We start from the raw sequence: 14,011 nt of genomic DNA on the forward strand, positions 1-14,011 counted from the left end.
AAGCTGTCTCTAAGAAAATGTTACAACAATTAAATTATAAAACCTGATAAACTAAGTCATAACCTGCCTGGTATATTCCCATACTGATTATTATCCTTATTGTTTTCATTCTACCAGTTCAGTCTTTTGTCTGACTTATTCATGATGCCACATGTGCTGAACTTAGTCATTAGTGAACGAACTGAGAAGCTGTCTATATAAAATTGTGGTGGTTTTCCCCACCATTTAAAGGCAGAAGAGCTATTTTCTGGTCACAGCAAAGTAATTTCTGAGGCAAGCTTTACAAGACTCCTGACTCAGTTTAGTCAACTTTTCATTCTGCACATTCTCATTCCCTACTGAGTGTTTTCCCTTCCTGTCTCCCCATTAATGTGATGGGCCTTACTGGACTACCAGACTACTGCTGAAGTACTGCTGTTTTCCACTTCTCGCTTCCTCCCCTTGCACCACCTCTGAGCAAGATTTGCCTCACTCCCACTTCACAGGCATTCAAGGCAAGATATTTTCAGATCTGTAAAACACTAGGTCCTGTGGAAGACTAGAAAGCAGCATGACACTAAGAATAACTCAGTCTCTTAAAACAGTGAGGAAGTGTTCAGGTAAGAGTACTGTACTATTACTTACCAATGTCAGGGGTAATTCTTTTAAGGTCAGAAAAATGACATCTGAAATAGAACTGTTTTACAGAAAATGTCGCTTATCTTCACAAGCATTAATTCTATTGTTGCTATTCTACACTTGTTTTAATATGCTCAAAAAACTTCATGTCATGTCTTCTGAAAATCCAACTTGAGGTGGAAAGAAAATAGTTTTAAAGAATTTCATTTGTTTATTTAAATTACTCATGTATGAAAAATCGGTTTTCATATGTAATTTTTCAGATGCTATTTTTAATGCTGTGGCAAATCAAAAGCAACTTTGTGTTGAATCTGCAAGTTCAGTATGTAGTTAATTCTCAGTGATAAATATGTGCTTTGCTTTTTTGAAGGCAGTTTGGCTTGGAAATAAAATCATGGAAGTATGAAAATGCTGAACTGCACATGCAAAGTATGCTTCTGACTATTCTGATCATAAGCTTGTATGAATGTTAAAAATGTGGTAATTTGTTTATGCAGTCACTCTCATCTGTCTGTGATAATGTGCACTTACCTAGGTGTGGAACCTGCATCAGTAAAAGCAGTTTCCAAAGTGCTGAGAGGCATTAAAAAACTTGGTTAGGAAATTGGAGTTTTGGTAAAACCAGCCTAAAAGTGAAAGGAGGAACAAAAAAGGAAAATATTTCTTCAAGGTCACAGCAAATATTATGTTGTATGTCTTAATAACTATTAGAAGGTTGCTTTGCCATCTACCTGTATGTATTACATGAAAATCTCCTTTTTGGGAGGATGATCATTGCATGACAGGTGTTGCCTGAACAATAACTATAATAATTTTAAATATATTACAGTATTTAATAAAAATAGGTTTCCTATAATTATCACAATATTTATATTTTGTTAAAAACTAGGAAATATCATTGTGGCAAGTGACCAAGGCTCCTCTAGCCAGCAGTCTGCCCGAGTCCACTCTCAAGGAGACCGAGAGTGTTTGTCTTTTCCTAGGTCAGCACCCACAAGGGAAACCCTGAGAGGGCAAATCTGTGGCACATTATCTTTTGTGCTTCTGAGAGTTACTTCCAGACCCTTTTACCTCATCAAACAGCATTACTACTGCTTTTAGTGTAGAAACTGCAATTCAAACAGAACTCCCTACCTGGCTAGTCCTTCTTACTCATGTTACAGAAGGGTGGCAGAGCTACAGGAAATCATGACTCATATTCTTGTGTGGCTTTCACTATTATTGGGAGAATAAAACCGGCAGACAACAATGCAGAGATAAAACAATAAACCTGACTCCAAAGTTTCAGACAGCCTGGTAATCTTCGGCTGCCTCCAGGGGTGCTGGCCTGATAGAACAGGCTTTTCGTTGGAGATAAGCATCCCATGCCACAAGGATCTTTAGAGAAATGGTGCAAATAAGGAAAAAAGTGAGGGACAACTCCCCAGAGCACATAATCCCTCTCAATCTCTTTAAACATCTAGGTGTTTTTACACTTTCAAAGGAGCAGGTGTGAATCATAAAAGAGCTACCATTAAGGAAGTCTATTATTTTCAATTACAGCTCCTCTTCAGTTTTAAATTGTGCTTAGGTACGGTTTAAGTGATTGTCACAATCAACATGTAACAGGCAGATGCTCCTCGGTTTAAGTTTCTTTGCCAGTTCATTTAAGTCTGCTCCCTTTCTATATACTTGTATTTTTAAGGAAAAAAGTGTGTGTGTGTGTGTGTGTGTGCGCGCGCGCGCGCGCATGCGTGTGCCCACACATAAAACTGGGTACTCCTCTACAAAATCCCTTCTGTGTTAATTTCTGATGATTTTTCTTGGTATTCTTCCTATCTACAAAAACAAACCAAACAAACAAATAAACAACAAAAAAAAAGTCCAGGATTTCAACTACAAGGTTATTTTAAAGAACCATTGAATCGTTAAGGTTGAAAAATACAACTTGAAGTTCATTGAACTCAACCATTTGCTCAGCAGTACCCTAGCCACCGCTAAGCCATGTCCCTAAATGCCACAGCTACATAGGCCTTAAATATCCCCAGGGAGTGTGAGTCAGCCACTTCCCTGGGTGGCCTGTTCCATTGCTTGACAACCTTTTTGATGAAGAAATTTTTCCTAATATCCAACTGAAACCCCCTTTGGTGCAATTTGAGGTAGCTTTATCTTGTCCTATTGTTTTTTATTTTGATAATTCAGTGGCTTTAATTTTCTTGTCATCACTTAGAAGGTAACTAAATTTTTCCCCCTGTTTTTTCTTCCTTAGGAAAGTAAAGAGTAAACCTGCAAAGAGGAATTTCCTAGGGATTCACTGCTTGGCAGACAAAGCTTCTCAAGGGCTGACATCCCCAAATTAATGTCATTTAAGACAGAGTCCACACACTGATATGAACAGGGTCTATGCCTTTATTAATGTTCAGCTCTTTATTAAAAAGCCAGCTCGGCAGGGGGCTTGACAAGGAGCTCGCCCCCGCTGCTCACCCGGTAGCTGAAGGGTGAGAAGGCGTGCCGAGTCTGTCCCTGCAGTCTCCGTGGCACACTGGTAGCTGGAAGTGAAGAGGTGTGCAGTCTGTAGCTGAAGTCCCAGCTGACCGTCCTCTCTCCTTTCCTCCTGGCACACTGGTAGCCGAAGGGTGAGGGGATGTGCAGAGCCTGCTGCCGAAGTCCTGATGCAGCTATCCCTCTCCTTCCCTCCTGGTAACACCAGAAAGTGTGTGTTCTTTTGTGCCTGCTTCCCCCAGTCCAGCCTGGTACTCTGCACGTTATGGTGACAGGTCAAACACAGACTAGAGATGTGGTTCCCTTTTCCCCAACCAGCACAGCCATCCAGCCCCCTCCACTGTGCCCAGCCTTCCATTTTAGGGGTGTTTTTCATCCCCAAAAGCCCCTCCCATGATTCCACTGCATTATTTTGCATCCCGGTCCTAGTGTGGGTGGGGTTGTAGGTGATTCCCAGGAGCAATTAGCTAACTAACATTTCAATGTCAGTACTTAGTTTGAGCCAAGTGTCCCAGCCAGGCTGTTTTGTTCATAACACACACCACCTGGAATCATTATTACTATAGATGTTTACAGCTTATTTGTCAAATGCAGTATACTGAGTTCACCCTTAACACTAGGAAACCGTAAGGACAAAAGTTGCATGCTTCCTCTAGCAAGAAATCTTAACACTAGAAGCAGAAATAATTAAGTAAAAAATAAGATGTAACTAGAAAAGTGTTCTTATCTTGTTAGTTACAATTGATTTTGCTACTGTTACCCAAAGGAACAAATGACCTATATTCTACTTGGTAAGTGCACCTACTTGAGAGCTGATGTTTAATGTCTTAATATTTCATCTTCTCTCCAGGCTCTGAAGATGTTCCCACAATAACTCCAAACAGCATGCTCTTCCTTGGCAAGAATGCAATTCTTCTTTCTTTTTTCTCTCTCTGCTTTTTCTTCCTAACTTGGAGCTCCATCTAAATGGAGCTCTTGAGGCTTTGAATTTTCTCTGACGTTCCTCTAAGTCAACAGTCTTGTTATGAACAAAACAGCCTGGCTGGGACACTTGGCTTGGGCTAAGTACTGACACTGAAATGTTAATTAGCTAATTGTTCCTGGGAATCACCTACCTCCCCCCACCCTCACTACCATTCTAGGACTGGGATGCAAAATAATCCAGTGGAATCATGGGAGGGGGTTTTGGGGATGAAAAACACCCCTAAATGGAAAAGATGGGCACAGTGGAGGGGGCTGGATGGGTGTGCTCGTTGGGGAAAAGGGAACCCCATCCCTAGTCTGTGTTTGACCTGTCACCATAACCTACAGAGGACCAGACTGGACTGGGCTGTGGGAAGCAGGAGCAAAGTAGACACAATTCCTGGTGTTACCAGGAGGGAAGGAGAGGGATAGCTGCATCAGGACTTCAGCAGCAGGCTCTGCACATCCCCTCACCCTGCGGCTACCAGTGTGCCAGGTGGAAAGGAGAGAGGATGGTCTGCTGGGACTTCAGATACGGACTGCACACCTCTTCACCTCCAGCTACCAGTGTGCCATGGACATTCCAGGGACAGACTCAGCATGCCTGCTCATCCTTCGGCTATCGTAGAAGCTACAACAGTGGGGGCGAGCTCCTTGTTGAGCCCCTTGCCGAGCTGACTTTTTAATAAAGAGCTGAATATTAACAAAGGCGTAGACCCTGTTTATTTCAGTCTTACCTTATATATTAGCTTAAAGAATGTTGCAATATTCTGTAAGCCTTAAAAAATCACCAGTCATTCAGAACTTATGTCAGCTCTAAATTTCTCATTGAGAAAATTCTGTTGAACAGCAGGGATTATAACACCCCCACCTTTGGTTGAAGAACTCACACTACCATGACACATCCCTTCCTGTAAGTCCCTTCACTTCTTTCACATGAAGACTTGCCCTGATTTCTAGCTTACATGAGATAAAAGCCAACATTTTGTTTTCACCAGCTACCTCTGACATACACAGTCATACCATTTATTTTGTGTCGTGAGCAAAAGATGCACCTAAATCTACTTCTAGGGGTAAAAAGCGCTTCCAGTTACAGGAGCATTAACTACTTTTTGCATAAAAATTGTTACCATTCTTAAAACTTCCTACTGCCATTGAAATCTTGCACTTCTGGTCAGATTTGTTCAAAGCATTTCTTTAAAGCTCTGGAGAGGAGGTCAGTGTCTCTTGGGCTCAAATTCTCCAGTAAGTGAGGCCTGAGCACTTCCTAGGGAGCAAATAAAAACACAAGGGATAAAGTTCATTATCACAGTTCCTCTGCTTTGAAATTGTCACAAATTAATATTACTGCTCTGTCAAAGGAGATCCAATTACATGAAGCTAATGCACACAGCCTTTCTAGAATGAGTTTGGTATTTCTTTACCTGCCTACAGTCCTTTCAAACAGTTCACTGAAAAGTGACAGACTTCTCAAAGCTGTGGCAGAGCTGCTGATAACAGTTCTTAAATACATGTGCCTGAGTAAAGAAAGCTAGAGGTATATTCTTCAGGAAACAGTATTTTTACTTAAAAAGAACAACAATATCAAAAATATGAGGGGGAGTGTGGAGTTGTGTTATTATATGTTTTACCACATTTGTATTATGTATAAGTTCATTCCATGTACCCCCCGCGCTCTGTAACGACCCCCCGGGTCTTCCCATCTCTCCCCGCGGTTTGTTTTCCCCGAGAAGTGCAAAGTCATCGTGTTTACACCCCAGACGCCTGTCTGTCACTCGGCATCCCTCCCCCCACCTAGAATCTTCTGCCCGGGACGCTGAGGGATAGGCAGACGACCTGGGACCCTCCACCTGTCCATCCCCCATTGGATGTACCCCTGCACCCCACTGCCCTCAGACCCCCCGTGGCGTTACCCCATTGGCTGCCCCAGTTTACCCCTGTTCTGTACTTAATCCGCGGGCACGGCAAGCCCGGGGCTTTTCTCCTGGCTGGCCCCTGCGTGCTGCCGCCGCCCCGCCACCAGCTTTTCCCCTGGCCGGCACCCGCGCATGTTGCTGCCACCACCCCCCTGCTGCTCCGCTGCCGCCCTGCTGCAGCTTCCTCTCCTGGCTCTCGGCCAGATCTGGCGCGCACTGCCCTGTCCCGCTCGGCAGAGCGGCACAGACAAACACCGGCGTGGCAAGCCGCGGCCCCTTCGGTTTTTGCTTTCCCAGCCAGGTTGCAATAAATCAGAATTCTGCCCCCGGGAGAAAAGTCTCTCTCCTTTTATTCGCCGTGGGACTCACCACTTGCTCTCAGACCTACACAGCCCCGCCCGAAGCCCACGAGGGCACGTCGGGAAGAACGGAAGCTGCCCGCGCTCCCCTTTCCCCTCGGAGCTAGCTGGGACAAAGGGGGGGAAAGAGAGCATACCGCAGTTGTGGCGCCCAATGTGGGGCTTGGGAGCTTCAAGCACACGGACTGAGGACCACCAAGCCCCGAGAGGCTGGTGGATTTACCTCGTGGACGTTACAACACCTTCAGCAAGCCGCGGCTCCATTTTAGCGAGCCAGGGCTTCCAGAAGGGTTGGACCGGCAGCTTTGGCTTGCACTGCCGGAGTTCGGTCCACTCACGGCGAAAACTTCACAGCTGGACTTTTCGTTTCCCCTTCGGACTTTGCTGGACCTGTGGTAAGTTACCAGGGTCCCCTGGGGCTGGGCACACCTTGCTCATTTTGGGGTGGGTTTCTCTTTCTCCCACAAGGGGGTGATAAGATCCCACATTTTGTTCTCCCGCTGCAGGGAGCGTGTAAGGGCAGGTTACCCAGCATTCCGTATAGGGGTCTTGTATTTTTTGTTGTTATTTTACCAGTTGCGAAGTTCGTGACACGCTTTAAAATCGGCAGGATGGGTGCAAAACTGTCAGTGTCACAAAGAGAATTTATGTTCAAATCCTAGAAATTTTAGTTGGGGGAGGAAAAAGGGTTAAGAAGTCAGACGTCAGACGTTTTGCCCGGTGGCTTCTGCAGTCTTTCCAGGACATATCGCAGGCAAATTTATATCAAATTCAATTCTGGGACTGAGTTGAAAGAGAAATCGTTCAAAAAGAGGACCCGTCCCTCTCAATTTTCATCCATCTGGCAATCCAAATGAGAAATATTGTCAAAAATAACAGCAAAGGGAAGCCAGAGCCACCAAAGAGCGAACGCTGCCCCCCATATCCCCTCTCCTCTCCCTCTGTCCCTAGCCCGGGGATTCTCAGACAGGCATCCCAGCAACAACAGCCGCAGGCAGATTCTGGCCCCTTTGTCAACCCCCGGGTTCCATCGCAGGGCAGTGCTGGCATCGCCCTGCACTCTTCCCATCCCCAAAGTCCCTCTCTTTGTACAGCCCTGCCCCATAGTAGTAAAGTTGTAAGTTTTAAGACCCCAAATCCCTCTCCACAGCCTTCCCCAGACCTTTCCCAAAATGATTCCCTTCCCTGCCCCAGGGCACAAGATGGAGGGGACCACATGGTATCCCACTCCCTCTGTGCTTTGTCTCCCAACAACCCCTTTCGCCCTACGGCCAACCCCTCCCACTCCCGAGACTTCTCCACCCACTCCTCCTCTCTACCCCCTTCTGGCACCTCCCCTAATGAATCATTCAGCAGTCCTCCCCTCGACCCCACCCCTAGGGGTGATGTAACACCAGCCACACCCCCTAGCCCTGGTCCTGCCTCCTCCCTCGGTTCCCATGACCCGCCCTCTGGTTCCCACGCCTCAGTTTCCGAGGGGGTAGGGGAGGGGGGAAGCCGCGACCTGCAAACCCCGCTTGCCTTTTCTGCTGCGCCGGTCACCTATACACCGCGGCAGAAGGGCAGACCCTTCGCACAGTGGACCCCAATCCCACAGTCGGTAATCAGAGATGTCTGCAAAGCCCGAAAGGAGTTTGGCCGGGAAAGTAAATACTTTAGGGGGCTGTTAAAAGCCACACTTTCATCCAACGAGTACGTGCCTGCTGACATGCGCGCTCTGTTTTCATGCTTGATTACTCAAGCTGAGCTTTTGGTATGGGAGTCCGCATGGAGGCGGGAAGTACGAGATGCATTACCCCACCTTTGGGCTAATGGCGAGACCTCCTCTGACACCGATGGGGGCATGTTGTCCATTGATCATCTGTGCGGGATGGGGGATTGGGACGTGGCAGCAACGCAGGCCGAAAAAATCCCAAGGGGGGCACTGTCAGCAAGTGCCAAGGCGGCACAAAAAGCATTCTTTAAGTTAAGACCCAGTGGTCCTGTTGTTAACTGTTTCTCTCTCAAGCAGGAGACACAGGAATCTTTCATTAGTTTCATAGACAGGTTGTGCAGGGCAGCTGAAGCACAGGTTCCAGAGGAGGGATTGAGGCAAGGCATGGTGAAGCAAATTGCCCTCCAGAACGCCAATGAAGCCTGCCGACAGGCAATCCTGAGCCTTCCCCTCGACCCAGAGCCAACACTCCAAGACATGCTGGACGTGTGCGCTCGAAAGGTCACCCTGCCATCAAAGGACCTCCAGGGGACGCCACAAACGCCATCACAGAGGGTCTCCTTCACTGAAGCCCACACGCCATCCGTGACCCCAGCTCCTGCGCACCGCTTCTCAGGGCCACCCCCCAATGGTTACCACCCAGGAAAACCCTGCAACCTCTGAAATAAGAAAGGACACTGGGCATCTCATTGCCCCCTCAAAGAGGACTTCTTACGTTTTAAAAACCAACAGCAACAGCAAGGTGCCTTCAACCCAGGGGGACAATCAAAAAACTAATTTCCCAGCGCAGTCCCTCCCTGCGTGAGGACACAAATTTGGTGGGAAACATAACATCAGGGGGCAGGAGGGACAACACATTAGCATACCCACCTGAGGACAAGAACTCTAATACCAGACATGACATTACTGGATTGGACAATAGGGGAACGAGAGCTGGTGAACCAGCCTGCGTGAGGGGAGTCGGGAATTTCATCTCGCAGGCATGGCTTGGTCGGGACCCCGACCATCCCAGGCCAATCCTTAACACCCAGTCCAACTTCTCTCCATACAGGTTGGCCCTAACCGAACCCCTACTGCTCAGGGACAGCAATTGGCACTTTGTCACGGTTGACACACAGGACCCAGGGACCTGGAGGAGACTCCACAGTAAGTACATCGTCCTTGGGGACACAAAATACATGCCACTCGACATCACTATTGCACCCAATTTAACATCTGCAAACCCTAAACATCTGGTGCTGTGGCTGCACTGTGCTCACCCGCCAGTCTACCTTCCCAAAGGGCAAATCATCGCCCAAGCCATACCAGTATCTGGGGCCGTCTACCCAGAAGACCTATGGATGAAAACTGCAGAGAAAATCTACGAGGTGTGTCAGACCCAGGTAATTGGGAAGGAAAGACCCAAAATCGCGTGTTACATGTGGAATGGCGGTGAGCACAAGTGGCTTAACGGCCTCTTGGACACAGGGGCAGACGTCACGGTCATTCCCTCATGGGATTGGCCGTCACGTTGGGAGTTGCAGGACGTGGCTGGACAAATTCAAGGTGTTGGAGGGGCACAATTGGCAAAACAATCAAAAAACATCATCAAATTTGAGGGGCCAAACAGACAAACAGCTTACCTGCGTCCGTTTGTTCTAGATTACACAGAGCCCCTGTGGGGAAGGGACCTGATGGCCCAGTGGGGGGTCACATTGAACATTCCTACCCCCCAGGTTTTTCGGGCAGCGGTCACTGAGGAGCGTCATACCCAAAAGTTGAATTGGCTTTCTGATGTTCCGATCTGGGTAGAGCAGTGGCCGCTCAATAAACAAAAACTAAAAGCGCTCCAAAAGCTCGTGGCAGAGCAACTTGCCAAGAGACATATCCAAGAAACGACATCTCCTTGGAATTCCCCCATCTTTGTCCTGAAAAAAACAGGCAAAGACGAATGGCAGCTGCTCCACGACCTCCATGCCATCAACAATGTGATTGAAAATATGGGTCCCCTCCAACCAGGGATGCCGTCCCCCACAATGTTACCAAAAGATTGGGAATTGGCTGTAATTGACATAAAAAATTGCTTCTTCCATATTCCCCTACACCCTGAAGACGCGCCACGTTTTGCCTTCTCGGTTCCGTCCGTCAACCGAGAAGCCCCAGTGGAGCGCTACCATTGGCGAGTGTTGCCACAGGGCCTCAAATGCTCACCCACCATCCGCCAGTGGTACGTAGCTTCATTGCTGACCCTGGTCCGTGCAGCCACCGAGGGCGTGATCATCCAACACTATATGGATGATATCTTGATTTGTGCTCCCAATGGCGATCTCCTTACACACGCGCTTAACCTGACAACCGATGCGTTGGTTGCTGCAGGGTTCGAGCTGCGAGAGGACAAGATTCAAAAGATGCCACCCTGGAAGTACCTGGGTTTGGAAATTAACAAGCGGACTATTATTCCGCAAAAATTGGCCATCAAAACCAAAATTCGGACCCTAGTAGACGTCCAGCAGCTGTGTGGTTCTTTAAACTGGGTGAGGCCATGGTTAGGTATTACAAACAGAGACCTAGCCCCTCTTTTCGATTTATTGAAAGGGGGGGAGGAGCCGAGTTCTCCCAGGGAACTCACCCCAGAGGCCCAGGCAGCTTTGATTAAGGTCCAGGAGACAATGTCTGCCAGACAAGCCCACCGGTACAATCCAGACCTGCCTTTTAAATTCATCATATTGGGCAGACTGCCACACCTCCATGGTGTGATATTTCAATGGACAGACACCCCAAGGAAGGGCGAGGGCCAAGACCAAAGGGACCCACTCTCCATCATAGAATGGGTCTTCCTAAGTCACCATCGGTCCAAGAGAATGACAAGGCCACAGGAGTTAGTAGCAGAACTGATCCGCAAAGCAAGAGCGCGGATCTGAGAGTTAGCTGGATGTGACTTTGAATGCATTCACATTCCCATCAAATTGGAATCAGGCCAATTCACCAAGGCCATGCTAGAACACCTCTTACAGGAAAATTAATCCCTTCAGTTCTCTCTAGACAGCTACACAGGCAAAATTTCAGTTTTGAGACCAGCCCACAAAATTTTCGAATCAGAAATTCAATTTGCATTGTCCATCAAACGAATTCAGAGCAAAAAGCCACTCAAAGCCTTAACAGTTTTTACAGACGCGTCCAGGAGTTCTCACAAGTCTGTGATAACTTGGAAAGACCCCCAGACGCAGCAGTGGGAGGCAGATATTGTTGAGGTGGAAGGTTCCCCTCAAATAGCTGAGTTAGCTGCTGTCATTAGAGCCTTTGAGCAATTCTCTGAACCTTTTAATTTGGTAACTGATTCGGCATATGTCGCGGGCGTAGTGTCTAGAGCGCAGGATGCTTTCCTGCAGGGTGTGTCCAACGAAGCCCTGCACAAGTTGCTCTCGAAACTGATTAAGCTAGTCTCCCACCGAGAGCAACCCTTTTACATGATGCATATCAGGTCACATACCAACTTGCCAGGGTTCTTAGCCGAGGGCAATCGGCGTGCCGACTCTCTCGCTGCCGCCCCAGCTCAGGTAGCACCGCTCCCAGATAAGTTCCAGCAAGCTAAAATCAGCCACCAATTTTACCACCAGAATGCGCCCGGGCTGGTCCGGTAATTCCACCTCATCCGTGACCAGGCCAGAGCCATTGTGGCCACCTGCCCATCCTGTAAGTCGCTCCCCCTACCATCGGTGAGCTCAGGGGCTAACCCTAGGGGTCTAAATTCCTGCAAAGTGTGGCAGATGGATGTTACTCACATCCATTCCTTTGGGAGGATGAAGTATGTCCATGTCTCCGTAGACACTTTTTCTGGGGCAGTCTTTGCTTCTGCCCACACTGGGGAGAAGGCCAAAGACATCGAAAAGCATTTAATACAGGCCTTCGCTATGCTGGGCGTCCCAAAATTGATAAAAACAGACAATGCCCCCGGGTACACATCCAAAGAGTTTGCCAGCTTCCTGCAGCAATGGGGAATAGAGCATAAAACTGGCATCACGTATTCCCCGACAGGTCAAGCCGTGGTGGAGCGGACTCATCAGAGTCTCAAACGTATGCTAAAACAACAGACACCAACTATGAAAGTTGAGTCCCCCCAAGTTCGACTCGCGTGAGCCCTCTTCACACTGAATTTCTTAAACTGTTCTTTTGAAAACCTCAACCCACCAATCACCAGGCACTTTGGCAACCACGAGCAGAGCAAGGTCAGGGAAAAACCGCCAGTGCTCATCAAAAATCCGGAGACTTGGCAGCTGGAAGGGCCCCATGAGTTAGTCACCTGGGGACAGGGATACGCTTGCGTGTCCACGCCCTCAGGCCTGAGATGGGTCCCGTCCAAATTTGTCCGGCCATATGTCCCCAAACACCAGACTGACAAGAAAAAAGATCCTCAGGTGAGGCATGCAGCCCTCCGCAGATGGAGAAAGTCTCCTCCTTTCCTTTTCGATTCAACACTTTCTCTCTCAGAGTCTTCCCTTTCACATCCAGTTCCCTAGACTCACTCTTCCCCTTTGATTTAGACCTCCCCTCCCTAGAATGCTGATTAATGTTCCAGTTGTTTTTCAGATGTAAGCTTCATCCCTCTGGCAAGTGACTGGCTAAGGTCGCTTTGAAGGATGAAGTCTCACAGGTTGAATCCAATCCATTTCAGAAACGGGACTTATGTTGCTGTTAACACTCATTGTTCTTATTATAAGTTTTAGCAATGTTAAAAGGTTTAAAGGTCATCAACTCCACGATGCATATCGACCACGCCGTCTTCACCGCCCCATCAGAGCTGACACCGCTCGATGCAAACAGCCAGAAAAGAACCAAAAAGAACACCCAGAGGACATCGGGTTCAACGATGGGGAACAGGACTGCAAATCTCCCGTTTAAGTTATTTTCCGTTTTCTTTTTAAAAAATAGAAGAGGGAGATGTGGAGTTGTGTTATTATATGTTTTACCACATTTGTATTATGTATAAGTTCGTTCCATGTACCCCCCGTGCTCTGTAACGACCCCCCCGGGTCTTCCCATCTCTCCCTGCAGTTTGTTTTCCCCGAGAAGTGCAAAGTCACTGTGTTTACACCCCAGACGCCTGTCTGTCACTCGGCATCCCGTCCCCCCACCTAGAATCTTCTGCCTGGGACGCTGAGGGATAGGCAGACGACCTGGGACCCTCCACCTGTCCGCCCCCCATTGGATGTACCCCTGCACTCCACTGCCCTCAGACCCCCCGTGGCGTTACCCCATTGGCTGCCCCAGTTTACCCCTGTTCTGTACTTAATCCGCGGGTGCGGCAAGCCTGGGGCTTTTCTCCTGGCTGGCCCCTGCGTGCTGCCGCCGCCCCGCGGCCGGCTTTTCCCCTGGCCAGCACCCGCGCGTTACCGCCGCCGCCCCGCCGCTGCCCCGCTGCCGCCGCCTTTCCTCCTGGCTCTTGGCCAGCTCTGGCACGCACCGCCCCGCCCCGCTCGGCAGAGCGGCACAGACAAACACCGGCGCAGCAAGCCGCGGCCCCTTCGGTTTTTGCTTTCCCAGCTGGGTTGCAATAAATCGGAATTCTGCCCCCGGGAGAAAAGTCTCTCTCCTCTTATTCGCCGTGGGACTCGCCGCTTGCTCTCAGACCTACGCAGCCCCGCCCGAAGCCCGCGAGGGCACGGCGGGAAGAACGGAAGCTGCCCGTGCTCCCCTTTCCCCTCGGAGCTAGCTGGGACAAAGGGGGGGAATGAGAGCATACCACAGGGGAGGAATCAGTTTTCTAAATGCTGTGAAAGGCATTGGTGTTCATTTTGGAAAGAAAGCAGGTGGTTTATTTCTTGATTCTGGGTCTAACAGAGAGCAATTTAGTAACGCTGTAAGAGAAAAGAGAAATTAAAAAAAAAAAAAAAAAGCACACTGGAATTCAGAAATCCTTATTAAACAGAAAACCAGCAATGCTAGCCATGTTGTTGGTGCAGTGGAGTCTTGTGATGCAGCAG

General features: G+C 48.4%; 1 protein-coding gene across 1 annotated transcript in view; it reads left to right on the forward strand.

Moving 5' to 3' along the window:
* The window catches only part of IFT56 (intraflagellar transport 56), a 65,209-nt gene extending 51,598 nt beyond the window's left edge, over positions 1-13,611 (forward strand). The window contains exon 19 of the mRNA XM_072923341.1: positions 9,103-13,611. The gene's annotated coding sequence lies outside the window, so the exon portion shown is untranslated. The remainder of the gene's footprint in view (positions 1-9,102) is intronic.
* Positions 13,612-14,011: the final 400 nt, after the last annotated feature.

Source organism: Taeniopygia guttata, chromosome 1A (genome assembly GCF_048771995.1).
Source record: "Taeniopygia guttata chromosome 1A, bTaeGut7.mat, whole genome shotgun sequence".
Lineage (NCBI taxonomy): Eukaryota > Metazoa > Chordata > Aves > Passeriformes > Estrildidae > Taeniopygia > Taeniopygia guttata.